Here is a 14200-nt window from a genome sequence, read left to right as displayed (position 1 = left end):
GGCCTCCCCACTGCTCGGCCTCCGGCTGCAGACAGCTCCACACTCAGCCGCCTCTCCCCTTCTAGGAAGAGAGTCTTTTTAGTTCATGGGGTGAATCAGTAGAATTTTGAAATCCCCTCTCCCCCAAAATCATCTTGTAGCAGGTTTATTCAACGAGCCGGAGTCTGCAAGGGACCCTGAAAAGCGATTTTCTCTCACCCCATCATTGCCTTTGGTTTTACAGCCTAAAAGTTCTTTTTCCAGCCTCGAGCAACCTTCCAGGTAGAGCCCGTGGCTTTCCAGACAAGTCAGGAATTAAAACAGCATAACCTTCAGTTAAAAACAAAAAAAATTCAGTTCTATTGTAATCAAAACCATTATCTTCCACTTAAATTTAAAGTCCGTCCTCCCTCCAGCTAGGCCTGAGCTACACAGCCGCTCCGCCCCACGGACGGGGGAAGAGCTGAGTGAGATCTCTTCATCAACCTCGTTTCCCACTAGCTCAGGCACCTCCTATTCCTGGGAGGAGCCAGGAAAGAAGGAAGTTGAGTCAGCCCTCGGTATCCCCAGGTTCCTTATCTGCAGATTCAAGCAACTACAGGTGGAAAATATTCGGGGAAAAAATTTCCAGAAACTTCCAAAAACTAAAACTTGAATTTGCTGGGCACCCGGGAACTATTTACAAAGTATTTACGTTGTATTACTCTGCCATTTTGTATAAGGACTTGGGAATCTGCAGATATCCTGGGGGCGTGGGGCAGGCAGGTGCGCGAGGATCCTGAAAGCAATCACCTGCAGATACCAAGGGAGGACTGCAGAAAGCACAGAATATTACTTAACTAGTGCTGATGCCATCTGGCTACTCCACGCCCAAATACCGACTGTCATTGGCAGAAAATACCTTCCCCAAAGCTGTCCACATTCTAATCTGTGAAACCTGTGAATACATTACCTTCTATTGAACAAGGGACTTTGTGGATATGATGAAGTTTAGGACCTTCAGATGGGAACGATTGGCCTGGATTATCCAGGTGGGCCCAATGTAATCCCAAGTGTCTTTATAACAGGGAGGCAGGAGGGTCAGAGTCCGAGAAGGAGGTGTGATGGTGGAAGCAGACGTCAGGTGGTATCATTGCTGACTGGGAGCTGGGAGCTGAGGAAGGAGGGCAGCCTCAAAGAGTTGGAAAGTTCAAGGACAGAAATTCTCCACTTGAGCTCCCAGAAGAAACACAAGCCTGCTAGCACCCTGATCTTAGCCCCCCGAGACCCATGTTAGACTTCTGACCTCCAGAGCTATGAGATCATGAATGTGCATTGTTTTAAACCACAAGTTTTTGGTAATCTATCAGAGCAGCAATAAGAAGCTAATATGCTGACTCATGGAGAACTTTCCAGACTCCCATAGTGGGTATCTTGGCATGTACTGTGTGGCCAGGCTGCTCAAGGTGGCTGTTCTCTTGTTCTCTGTACATCCCCTACTCGACCAGTGCCTGCTTCACCTACACCTACTCACACGACTGACCTTGCCCCTCTGCTAGTTTCCCTGGTAACCGATGAGCCAACCTGACATCAATTCCCCCTTAACTAGCAATCTCTCCCCCTCCGTGGCCACCCCCCTACCTCTACCACCCCCACCCTGGAGGGACGACTGCCATCTTGTCCAGCCTGCGGTCCACCGCACACGGTGGGGTGTGGCTCCAGGACCTTGCCTCCAACATGTAAGATCCCCCATCCATTAAACCACTGACGTCCCTGTTGCTGACTCCGGGCTCTTTCTTCGGTCTTAAAGCTGGGCATGCGCACAGGCCTTGTAGGCCTTCAGGGTACAACACAACACGTACCTTTCTTGAAAGCACTGCTTCTCAACCAGGGGCAATGTTTGCCCCCCACCCCCAGGGGGTATTTGATAAAGTCTGGAAACATTTTCAATTACATTAACTGGTACGCGGGAGGGGGGCAGTGATTTCTAGTGGGTGGAGGCCAGAGATACAGCTGACCAGCCAACAATGCACAGGACAGACTCCTACAACAATTATTAGGTCCAAAATGTCAGTAGTGTCAAGGCTGAAAAATCCTACTCTAAAGCAAGCAATGAACTCTTTGGCTTCTTAGAAATCTCTCTCCTCCAAGAGGGTCGTTTCAAAATAACTTGAGATTGATTCACTCCTACCACCTGTGCCTGAGAGGAGGGTAATGAGCCTTCTTGGCTCACCAAACATCCCCAATTCATGCAGCCCCTACTGAAGGATCCTCTCTTTTGTAGGTTAGAGGTGGGAGGTTGTATGGCTCTTGTCATAACTGACGCCATCTTGGTTCCATACAGTTGCTCCAGTCCTTACGCTGACCCTACCCAGGGCTGTGTGGCATATCACTTCCCTGTCATCAAGGGCTTTGTAGTTAATAGACATTTTTTTTTTTTTTTTTGCTGTACGCTGGCCTCTCACTGCCGTGGCCTCTCCCGTTGCAGAGCACAGGCTCCGGACACGCAGGCTCAGCGGCCATGGCCCACAGGCCCAGCCACTCCGCGGCATGTGGGATCTTCCCGGACCACGGCACGAACACGTGTCCCCTGCATCGGCAGGCGGACCCTCAACCACTGCGCCACCAGGGAAGCCCTAATAGACATTTTTTAATAATCATTAAGACCAAGTGGCCTTTATGCTCTGTGAGTCCCCCAACAATGAAGAACTGTGCTGATGTGTTCCCAACTCCCAAAGACTAGTTACCCATTCATAAATCTTGACTTAGGAATGCACATCCTGCTTCCTTCCAAGCACGTGCCCCCACACCCTCTTATAGGTTAACTATAAAGTTGTCCCAATGGCCCCTCAGGGTTGTAGAGTGCAGCTTCTAACGCTTCTGGATTGTTGTCTCCTGGTCACACACTGTGAGTAAGTCACCCTATAAGAAATTGATCCAGGGTTTCCCTGGTGGCGCAGTGCTTGAGGGTCCACCTGCCGATGCAGGGGACACGGCTTCGTGCCCCGGTCTGGGAGGATCCCACGTGCCGCGGAGCGGCTGGGCCCGTGCGCCATGGCCGCAGAGCAACGGGAGAGGCCACAGCAGTGAGAAGCCCGCGTAGAACAAAAAAAAAAAAAAAAAGAAACTGATCCACTGATTTTATGCAGCTGCCTGCCTTGTTTTTCGGTCTCAAGGGAGAGCAGATACAGGGATATATGTACAGCTGATTCCATTTGTTATAAAGCAGAAACTAACACACTATTGTAAAGCAACTATACTCCAATAAAGATGTTTAAAAAAAAAAAGATAACTTTTCAGTTGGTGGGCACTTTTCATTCCCTCCGTCCTCCAACAGAGATGAATTAAGAATTCTCTCCAGATTATGTGGCCACTTATCACCAATTGTATTCCACTTGAATGGTTTAGAAAACATTCAAGAGCCTCATTTAACATCCTGTTAACACACCTTCCTTAAGACAATTAAGGCATTGTTAGAGTTTAGAGATTTTCCTGTTAACCAATTCTGCAGGGAAGCATTGTAAGCAAACATTTCCATGAGATGACGATGATTTTCATTTCCTGAATGTGTCTTTCACACAAATTTGTAGAATTGGAATGGGTAGAGACACACTCTAATATTGTATGTATCAGAGAAAGGACATATACAAACGAAGGAAAAGCGTATAGAGAGCATGGCGGGGTCTGTGTGCTTCATCTAGTCATTCATGAATTCAACAAATATTCTACTCAAACATGACCTTTCCATCAAAACTCTCCCTGACCAGTGTTTAAAATAACCCACTTACCACCCTATGCCCACTTTCCATCCTCTCACCCTTCTTTCTTTTTTTAGTTGAGATGTAACCCCACGCCATAAAATTCACTCTTTTAAGTGTATGATTCAGTGGGTTTTAGTATATTTACAAGATTGTGCAACCAATCACTGCTATCTAATTCTGGAACATTTTCATCACCCCAGTAAGAAACCCTGTTTCTTTAGCAGTTATTCCCCATTTCCCCTCCCTAGTCCCTGTCAATCACCAACCTTTCTATCTCTATGAATTGGCCTATGCTGGGCATTTCATATGAATGGAATGAGCCTTTTGTTTCTGGCTTGTTTTACTTAGCATAATGCTTTCAGGGTTTATCCCTGTTGTAGTATACATCTCTACTTCATTCCTTTTTCATGGCAAAATAATATTTCTTTGAAAGGATATACCACATTTTTAAAATTTCTCAGACAATTTGGGTTGTTTTCTCTTCTTCACTATCATGAATAGTGCTGTTACATACGTTCACATTCAAGTTTTTGTGTAGACATATGTTTTCAATTGTCTTGTCCTACCTAGGAATATAATTTCTGAATCATATGGTAACTCGATGTTTAACTTTTTGAAGGACTGCTGAACTGTTTTCCAAAGTGGTTGCACCATTTTACATTCACACTAGCAATGTATGAGGGTTCCAATTTCTCCACATCCTTGCCAACACTTGTAATTGTCTTTTATTTTTGCCATCCGAATGGATGTGAAATGGTAGCTCATTGTGGTTTTGATTTGCATTTCCCTAATGATTAATAGGGCTGAGTGCTTTTTTTCACGTACTTATTGGCCACTTGTATATTTTCTTTGGAAAAAATATCTTCAAATCCTTTGCCTGTTTCCTTTTTTTGAAGTACAGTTGATTTACAATGTTGTGCTAATCTCTGCTGCACAACAAAGTGACTCAGCTTTACACATTCATTTTTAATATTCTTTACCATTATGGTAAAGAGACTGGATATAATTCCCTGTGCTATACGGTAGGACCTTGTTTATCCATCCTAAATGTAATAGTTTGGCTTTGCCTGTTTTTTAATTGAACTGTCTTTTTATTGCTGAGGCTGTAAGAGTTCTTTATATATTCTGGGTCCTAGACTCATCATATGTATGATTTGCAAATATTTCCTCCCGTTATGTGGGGTGTCTTTTCACTTTCTGGATAGTGTCCTTTGAAGCACGAAGCTTTAATATTTGAAATATTTGAAAATTTTGAAATATTTAAAAATTTTCTTTCATTGCTTGCACTTTATATGTCATATCTAGTAAACCTTTGTGTAATCCAAGATCACAAAAATTTACACTTATATTTTCCTGTAAGAATTCAATAATTTTAGCTCTTACATTTAAGTCTTTGACCCATTTTGAGTTAATTTTGTACATAGTATGAGATAGAATCTAACTTCATTCTTTTGCATGAGGATATTCAGTTGTTCCACCATTTTTGAAAAGACTATTCTGCCCCCATTAAGCAGTTTGGGCACCTTGTTGAAAATCAATACTTTATTTTCTTTATGGTGCTTATCACCATCTGCAATTATATCATCTGCCCTTCTCAAACTCCCTCACTCCTCTCCCCCCATATTTTCTCCCCCCACCAACACACACAAACTAAACTAAGTTTCACAAAGACAAAATTGTCTCACTTACTGTTTATATCCAACGTCTGGGATATAGTCAGCAATTAATAAATATTTGTTGAATGAATAAATAAAGGAAACTCCACTTTTTTTTTAGGAAAAAAAAATGGCCATTGTATGTATCTACACTTCCTGAGTGCAAGAAATCATTTAACTTAGGGCAAAAAAAGATTGTTGTGTGATGGGCCTAAATGAGATTTCATTACCACTTCCTGGACTGGGTGTGAAGAAAGTAATTAGGCAAGTAACTACACACTGATAAAGAGAGAGTCTGCAGAGAACTTCAGTAGAAATCCAAAGGCAAGTGTAAAGGGACTATCCAAGATGCAGTACTTAATATTCAACAACGTCCTCATCGCCTAACGATGTCTACTTACCTCTGAATGGTGAGCTCGATGTACTAAACCAGCTCTCAGGTCAAGCACAGTGTTTACTGGTATTCTAGTATTCTGATGTTTTGAATTCTTCAGAAACAGCCTCTGTAGTCACCTAAAGTTAGTCTATTTAAGGAATATAGTTTTTATTTGCAATATGTCTTTCAAAAATAAATATTAACCAACATGATAATTAAAAGATACACTATTAAGAGACAATATAGGGACTTTTCTGATGGTCCAGTGGTTAAGACTCCATGCTTCCATTGCAGGTGGCACAGGTTTGATCCCTGGTCTGGGAACTAAGATCGCACATGCTGCACGATGTAGCCAAAACAAAACGAAAAAAAACACAACAACAACAAAATCTCATATTTAAAAAAAAAAAAAGGAGAGACAATATGAATTTTCTTATAAAAGCTTTCTGAAGTATTTCTGACCATGAGTATAAAGATTCAGAGCTCTCCCTAAAAGTGAGTAGATAAAACTCTTGGCCAACCGCCTAAAATAGAAAAGGTTCTCAAAGACTTTCCTGAGTATCTTCTTTGGAGAAATGTCTATTTAGGTCTTCTGCCCATTTTTGGATTGGGTTGTTTGTTTTTTTGATATTGAGCTGCATGAGCTGCTTGTAAATTTTGGAGATTAATCCTTTGTCAGTTGTTTCATTTGGAAATATTTTCTCCCATTCTGAGGGTTGTCTTTTGGTCTTGTTTATGGTTTCCTTTGCTGTGCAAAAGCTTTTAAGTTTCATTAGGTCCCTTTTGTTTATTTTTGGTTTTATTTCCATTTCTCTAGGAGGTGGGTCAAAAAGGATCTTGCTGTGATTTATGTCATAGAGTGTTCTGCCTATGTTTTCCTCTAAGAGTTTTATAGTGTCTGGCCTTACATTTAGGTCTTTAATCCAGTTTGAGTTTATTTTTGTGTATGGTGTTAGGGAGTGTTCTAGTTTCATACTTTTACATGTAGCTGTCCAGTTTTCCCAGCACCACTTATTGAAAAGGCTGTCTTTTCTCCACTGTATATTCTTGCCTCCTTTATCAAAGATAAGGTGACCATATGTGCGTGGGTTTATCTCTGGGCTTTCTATCCTGTTCCATTGATCTATATTTCTGTTTTTGTGCCAGTACCATACTGTCTTGATTACTGTAGCTTTGTAGTATAGTCTGAAGTACAGGAGCCTGATTCCTCCAGCTCCGTTTTTCGTTCTCAAGATTGCTTTGGCTATTCGGGGTCTTTTGTGTTTCCACACAAATTGTGAAATTTTTTGTTCTAGTTCTGTGAAAAATGCCAGTGGTAGTTTGATAGGGATTGCATTGAATCTGTAGATTGCTTTGGGTAGTAGAGTCATTTTCACAATGTTGATTCTTCCAATCCAAGAACATGGTATATCTCTCCATCTATAGAGTCATACAGAGTGAAGTAAGTCAGAAAGAGAAAAACAAATACCATATGCTAACATATGGAATCTAAGGAAAAAAAAAAAAGGTCATGAAGAACCTAGGGGCAAGACGGGAATAAAGACACAGACCTACCAGAGAATGGACTTGAGGATATGGGGAGGGGGAAGGGTAAGCTGGGATGAAGTGAGAGAGAGGCATGGACATATATACACTACCAAACGTCAAATAGATAGCTAGGGGGAAGCAGCCACATAGCACAGGGAGATCAGCTCGGTGGTTTGTGACCACCTAGAGGGGTGGGATAGGGAGGGTGGGAGGGAGGGAGACGCGAGAGGGAAGAGATATGGGAACATATGTATATGTATAACTGACTCACTTTGTCATAAAGCAGAAACTAACACACCATTGTAAAGCAATTATACTCCAATAAAGATGTTAAAAACAGACTTTCCTGAGGCTCCTATTTAGAAAGAAAGAGCGTGCCCGCCCACTAGTGGAAGAATTAAGTAATTGCTTGATTTTCCAAGAAGGATTCATTGACTTCATCTTATGGTGAAAACTGTTAGCTAAGCTTTAGAGCCACATAATTCATTGCCTGCACGAGAGGTGAATTGAAGAGATCATTGAAAACTCCAGGGACTACAGAAGCCAGGAACATAAAGGTCTATTTTCCGGGTAAGAAAAACAAACCAAGTGCCAGGAAAATAATCAAACTGTATTTTTCTGAACTACGACTGCAACCAAACCACATAATATGTGCATGTGTGATACTGATAATTGTATCTCAAATTCAAAATTGAAAAAGAAAATCAAGATAAAAGGGTTTCCCTGGTGGCACAGTGGTTAAGAATCTGCCTGCCAAGGCAGGGGACACCGGTCCGAGCCCTGGCTGGGGAAGATGCCACATGCCGCGGAGCAACTAAGCCCATGCACCACAACTACTGAGCCCGTGAGCCACAACTACTGATCCGACGTGCCACAACTACTGAAGCCCATGTGCTTAGAGCCAGTGCTCCGCAACAAGAGAAGCCACCACAATGAAGAAGGCTGCGCACCTCAACAAAGGGTAGCCCCTGCTCGCCGCAACTAGAGAAAGCCCGCACACAGCAACGAAGACCCAACACAGCCATAAATAAATAAATAAAAACCAAGATAAAAATTGGAATATTTTACTTCCAATATTTTCTTTCACAATTTGTTGACTTTTATTTTGGAACCAGAAATCTGCAACTTTTTCTTTGGCAGCAATATTTCATTGCTAAATCTTGTTTTAAGTTTGATATGAACTCAGAATTCAGCCTTGACAGGTAGTCTTGACTAGAAGTGATGTTTGATATTGGAAAAGAGCTGTTGCAAAACGTAGGCATTTTCAAAGATTTTCCAAAAATCTCTGCACAATTGCTAAGGTATTTGCAGGAGTTTGACTTTCTAGTGTCCCTGTACTAAATTTTCCATCCCGTAGGACACTGTGGATCATCTTCCACATTATAGGTAAGAATTGATAAAGGAGCACAGAGCAGTGGGAAGTTATTTCCAGAGTTTGAGATCAATAAACCACTTTGGAAAGTCAGTTGTCAGTGTACCCATCACGGAATTCAGGCCATCCGTTACAGTTCGAGAAACTAATTCTAGCACAGAAAAGAGGACCAGGTAACACTGTGCCAGATAACTGTCTCCATCATGCTGTATAACTACTGTGGATGGCTTTGTAGGAAATATTCAAAGTGTCTGTCAACCCAAAGGGCCAAGTATGTGACAACAATCTTTGCTGCTTAACATAAGCAAAGATTTTTCTTTTTCCTCAGATGATGTGAATGAGTTTGTTTCAACAGTTCAATAATACTCCTTAGCTTCAGCCATGACTAAGCCTCTCAACCTACCTGCCGTGAGGAGACTGCTGTGTTACGTGTCCAATTCATCAAACAGCACCTGGAACACTCTGTGGTCCAAACCCTAGGAGGAGATCCAGCTTACAGGTGGTGAGCTCTGTGTCTGTGATGTATTCCATTTTTAACTTCCAGCAGAAAGCAATTTCTGCTGAATGATGCAAATGAGTAGATGTAAAAGCTGTGTCCTCATGTAACTTACGACATGAAACTTACATTTAATGGCAAGTCCAATATGAGCATCATCTATCCCAGGAACATCATCTACATAAAATTGTTTGAAAGTTTCCTCTGTTACAAAAATGAATTTCTTACTCACTTCCTTGTATTGTGCCTGTCATGGGCATGCTGTCCAAAATATTTTCAATCATAAAAATTCTCAGGGCTTCCCTGGTGGCGCAGTGGTTGACAGTCCGCCTACCGATGCAGGGGACACGGGTTCGTGCCCCGGTCCGGGAAGATCCCACATGCCGTGGAGCGGCTGGGCCCGTGAGCCATGGCCGCTGAACCTGAGCGTCCGGAGCCTGTGCTCCGCAACGGGAGAGGCCACAACAGTGAGAGGCCCGCGTACTGCAAAAAAAAAAAAAAAAATTCTCAAACCCTTGGGGCTTCCCTGGTGGTGCAGTGGTTAAGAATCCGCCTGCCAATGCAGGGGACACCGCAACTAGAGAAAGTCCGCGCGCAGCAACAAAGACCCAACGCAGCCAAAAATAAAAATTTTAATTAATTAATTTAAAAAAAACCCTGAAACCCAGAGTGAATAAATAGAGCTAATTATTACATCTAAATACTACTAAATATGTAACCTCATCAGCTGTAATAGCAAACGTCACAATGTTTAAAACTTTTCACACAATTTATCTTTTCATTTCCTAGCCATATTTCCAGGACATTGAACAACAGCATTTCCAGTTATGCTTACATTTGCCCGGGCTTCCGTCTTTTCAGGACACACAATTTCCACTACATTCAAAAGATACTCTGTTACAACTTGCGGTCTGTGAAGACTTTGATGTCCCAGGCATATTTTTCCCTTAAACACATAACTGCTTATTTTATGAACAACCAGCACAAACCTTGCTGACACTTTAGTTCTCTTGGGAGCGCATTAGGCTTTGATCACATCGCTTCCACATCCCTGGTCTTTGTTCTTACAGTGGTTTATTTCATAGGGCATCTAGGCTGTTTTCTTTAATTACATTTGTCAACTAAGAAAAAACAAAAGGTACAACCTAAAGAGTTATGTTTTATTCAGGGACATTACTGAGAACTATGGACTGGGAGACAGCCTCTCATATAGCTCTGAGGAACTGTTCCAAAGAGGTAAGGGAAGAGCCAGGATATATAGTTTTTGTTGGGGAAAAACAAAAAAAACATGTAGCTGAACATCAAAAGATTACTGCTAATCACAAAAAAACAGACATGTCAGGTTAATGATTTTAGTGCTTTTCTACATATGGGAAGATGCAAAAGTCTGGGTCCATTGAAATTATTCCTTTGATAAGCATCTTAAATATCTAGGGCCAGATAGTTTTTTTCACCATCCTGAATTTCCTCTCAGGGCACACAGTGGGGTGGCAACAGTGACTGACGGCTCGATGGTGGGCATAATTCATTGTTTACTGTAATGGCAGGCAACACTCTTTGCTTACTAAAATCCAAGCAATATTTTTTTGTCCCCATATCCTTTGCCAGATAAGCACATAGGAATGGTTTTCAGTTCATAAAGAACATTTGACCCTCTAGGCTTATCTTCTTTTTCCTCCTTTTCACAGAGATATGAGAAATATCTTTGCTTTCCTAACACTATGTAGTAGAAGTGATTTTCACAAGCTCAAATCTCAGTTTTTAAAAATATTATAATTTTCAACCTCTGGATCTGGTATCCTTCTACCTGGTGGGAGAATTGTCCTCTTAGTTTCCTCCAGGAAGTCAGTCAGTCACTTCCACGAAGATGTTGGGTGGCTTGGTTCCTGTTGCCCCAGAATTGACCCTAGAGCCCACACTATAAACCACACAGGAAAGTACCCTTTACCTGTAGTCATTCTCAACCACCCCCTGCTCCAAATCAGACTTGCAATGGGGAGCTTTGGAGATGCCAATGCTTAGATTTTCTCCAGATCGATGGCTCAGAATTTTTGAGGGTGGGAGACCTGGGTGTGGATTTTTTTTTTTTAAGCCCTTCAAGTAATTCAGGCAATTGTGGTATGTAGACAGGGTTAAGAAGGACAGATTAAAGAAAGCAGCCAAGAACTAAGGTTACGTACTTACCCTGAAAGTTTACCAAAATGAGGAAATGCCAGCCGTACTGTAACCAGCCAGGATCCCAACAGCAACTGTCCACCTTGGTCATACTTTTAAAAAGGGGAGGGGAGGGAAAGAAAAGGAGGGTGACATGAGTCATGGGCAGTACGCTGGACAGTGCCACAAAGCCCTCTCAAGGGACTCACTTGTGCTCCTCAGGAGATAGCCAGTACAGGGATGCCTGGCCCCCAGAAGCACCATGGCCAGATGGTGTAGGAGAAGCAGCACCCGCAAGACAGTACATTTACCACAGCAGCCAGTAAGATAATGAGACATCCTCCGCGCCCCCCTCCACACCAGCACCCTGGAGGAAGAGGAAGGAGAGACCGGTGTCTCAGAGCCTACCCCCTTCCCATCCAACCCAAGCAGATGGGTCTCAGCTCAAACTGTGCTTGGGACAAAGGGAGAAGGTAAGGTTTAAACCAAATATGACACTAACTTGGATTGAGTAGTAATAACCAAAAAAGACTAGGAAAGATGCAACCTGCCCAAGATATCACTACGGGATTGAAACCGAGCAGGACCCTGTGGGGTCCCACCGGGTACAAAAACCTTTCCATGTCTCCTGTCTCTTGTTTGTAGAAAAAGGTTTTAGACTCCTAGACCTTTCCTTGAGTTCCAAAGCGCAGATTCAAACAGTTACAACTAGGGAGGTGAGGGAATGCAGAAACAAAGGAAAAGCAAGCCCAACAAAATCTTTTCCATGATGGTTAGCTTAAACTAATGCCTTGATTTATGACCCCAAACTGTGGAGATAATGTCCTGTGGCTTCAACCAGCTGCCCCAAGTGAACTTAAAATTGATGACACCAGGAGGGCTAATTAAGAAATGAAGCTTCTGAACCACCACAAAAGCTCTGAGTAAATAATAAAATGCTTCAGCCGAGGCTTTTTCTCTCTCCTGGAAAGAAGTTAAGGGATCACAAGGCCATGATTTACTAGTTTGCTTTGCAGGCGCTCACAGATCAATTACAGTCACCAAGGACACCCCGAGTCACGTGACAGTGCCAGGAAGTCTGCAACGGAGGCCTTATCGGGAAGGTGAGATCACAAAGACCCCCTCCCCTTTACCTCTTTTGCCTTTAAAAACCTCGCACCCCAGGGCTTCCCTGGTGGCACAGTGGTTGAGAGTCCGCCTGCCGATGCAGGGGACACAGGTTCATGCCCGGTCCGCGAGGATCCCACATGCCGCGGAGCGGCTGGGCCAGTGACCCATGGCCGCTGAGCCTGCGCGTCCGGAGCCTGTGCTCCGCAACGGGAGAGGCCACAACAGTGAGAGGCCCGAGTACCGCAAAAAAAATAAACAAAAAAATAAACCTCGCACCCCAGCCAGCCAACCGGTTGGACTTGAGGAGTTGGCACCTCCTCTACTAATAAACCTTTCTCTGCTCCAAACTCTGTTTCAGTTTGGGCTCACTGTGCATCGGGCACGTGAACTTGGGTTCGACAACAGGATGGGAATAGATTCAACAGCACAGAGCTGAGCGCTATGACCGAAGGGGAAATCTTGTTCATGTTTATCCCCCTCACTGAGTTGACACTGCTCCCTAAACCAATTATTCTTTAGTGTTTTCTCAGTCATAGTAGGCTTGAACCCTAGGATTACAAGATTTTCTTAGCAGTCCTCCTTCCTATCCTCCCGGAGGTGAGGTATCTGTGTTTGGGGATCAAACAGAGACTTGGAGGGGGCAGGAGGTGGATGTTCCTCTGTCCTTGCACTGGCTTCATCAGAACCCAAGCTGGCAAAGCCTCCTTGGTATGACCCACCACCAGACCCCCTTGGAATCTACTAACTCCATCAGCAAATTTCCAAACCCTTTTTGCGAACACAAGGAAGATACAGGGATTCTCCCAAGGGTGGATGGGCTGTGGGAGACTCGGGAGCGAGCTCGCAAAGCCCCCTCTGCCACTGACACCTCCACGCAGCCATGAGTGATGGGCCAAGACGTAGGGCCCCTTTCAGAGAGATGCTTACCCTCTCCAACTCTTCCCTCCCACTTCTCTCATTCCTCCCTAACTTGGAAAAGCATTTTCTAGTCTGCATGGTGGTGCTTGAGATAGAAGTGAAAGGAAAATGGTTCCCCAATCACATATTCTTCCAAATCTGTTCTATCCTACACCTGGACCAAAGTTTTTGAACTTAATAGCTAAGAATTTCAAACCTTTGATGTTTGGTTCCGCCATGAGAGTCTCCCCAAAATACAGGTGCCTCCATTCTAGCTCCCCAAATGAGAAAGGATCAAAAAATAAACCGGCCCCCCATCCCTATAAATACGGTGCCTGCCCACACGCCCCCTATGCTTTCACCTCTTAAAATCAGAGATAGGGCTTCCCTGGTGGCGCAGTGGTTGAGAGTTCACCTGCCAATGCAGGGCAAACGGGTTCGTGCCCCGGTCGGAAAGGATCCCACGTGCCGCGGAGCGGCTGGGCCCGTGAGCCATGGCCGCTGCGCCTGCGCGTCCGGAGCCTGTGCTCTGCAAAAAAAAAAAAAAAAAATCAGAGATAAACGTGAATGAACACCAATAGAAGATGCTACCAAATCAATGGAAATCAATAATTACGGGCAAGAAATTTGGGGAGATGTTATTTATTACAAACTTGTATAACTTGGGACAAAATAAGAAAGGTGAATTCACTGCTTTGTCATACATGAAAGCTGCTGACCAATGCCATTCTCCTCTATTAGTAGAAGTAACATAAGTAACATGACTCTCTTACTGAAGATGCGGAATTTGTCAAAGAACCTTGTTTTCTGTCTCTGGCGATTATGAATAAAGTCATTCTTGTACCAGTCTTTGTGTTGAATTTTGCATGAATTTTCATGTCTCTAAACAATGCT

General features: G+C 43.4%; 1 protein-coding gene across 1 annotated transcript in view; it reads right to left on the bottom strand.

Moving 5' to 3' along the window:
* KEL (Kell metallo-endopeptidase (Kell blood group)) overlaps positions 1 to 14200 on the bottom strand; it is a 199178-nt gene that overhangs the window by 166453 nt on the left and 18525 nt on the right. The window contains exons 3-4 of the mRNA XM_030853678.2: positions 13669 to 13835; positions 11330 to 11412 (exon numbers count right to left, since the gene is read on the bottom strand). The gene's annotated coding sequence lies outside the window, so the exon portion shown is untranslated. The remainder of the gene's footprint in view (positions 1 to 11329; positions 11413 to 13668; positions 13836 to 14200) is intronic.

The sequence above is a fragment of the Globicephala melas genome, chromosome 9 (genome assembly GCF_963455315.2).
Source record: "Globicephala melas chromosome 9, mGloMel1.2, whole genome shotgun sequence".
NCBI classification, from domain to species: domain Eukaryota; kingdom Metazoa; phylum Chordata; class Mammalia; order Artiodactyla; family Delphinidae; genus Globicephala; species Globicephala melas.
This window is presented reverse-complemented; position numbering and strand designations above follow the sequence as displayed.